Here is a 764-nt window from a genome sequence, read left to right on the forward strand (position 1 = left end):
AAAGAGTTTGGCAGGAATAAGGAGGGCAACCGGGAGGGTGGTAGCTCCTTTGTCTCAATAGCCTTTCTCCAGCAAGCAAGGCAGGCCCTTTGTTTACGAGCCACCCAAGTGGCACGGAGATCTGATCCAGGCACCAGGAGAGACAGCATTGGGGTGAGTGAGTTTCTGACCACGGCAGCAGCCTGGGACAGGGAACTCAGACATTCCTCATCCCTCGTACACTTCCTGGTCAGCCTGCAGGGGCTATACTGCCCGATACCTCCTCTCTCTTCCTATCCCTCCCAGCTTGCATCCACAACCACCCCCCCTCGTCTGCTTCCCTCCACTCTTTGACCACATAACATCCCCCAGTTCAGCCTGTTGGGGCGCTGGGACAAAAGCCGAATCGGGAGTGCAACCGGGAGGGTGGTAGCTCCTCTGTCTCAATAGCCTGCCTGCAGCAAAAAAGGTAGGCCCTTTGTTTACGAGCCACCCAAGCAGCACGGAGATCTGATCTAGGCACCAGGAGAGCCATCACTGGGGAGTGACATCACTGAGAAGGTACATCAGTGGGCAAGGAGACCTGATCCTGTAAAAGAAGATCCATAGGGGAGCATTCGGGGGAAAAGATGGGCAGGCCCCAATGCAAGAATTCACCCAACAACCTGAAAAACAACATGAAACCACCAGAACCCAGCAACCTCGCATCAGGAGGACAGGAACACCTTAATCAAGAAGAAATAGAAAAAATTAACTTTATGAAAATGTTTGATGCCCTTAAACAA

This window comes from Alexandromys fortis, unplaced genomic scaffold, assembly GCF_014885135.2.
Source record: "Alexandromys fortis isolate MF-2015 unplaced genomic scaffold, M_Fortis_MF-2015_v1.1 scaffold_590, whole genome shotgun sequence".
NCBI lineage: Eukaryota > Metazoa > Chordata > Mammalia > Rodentia > Cricetidae > Alexandromys > Alexandromys fortis.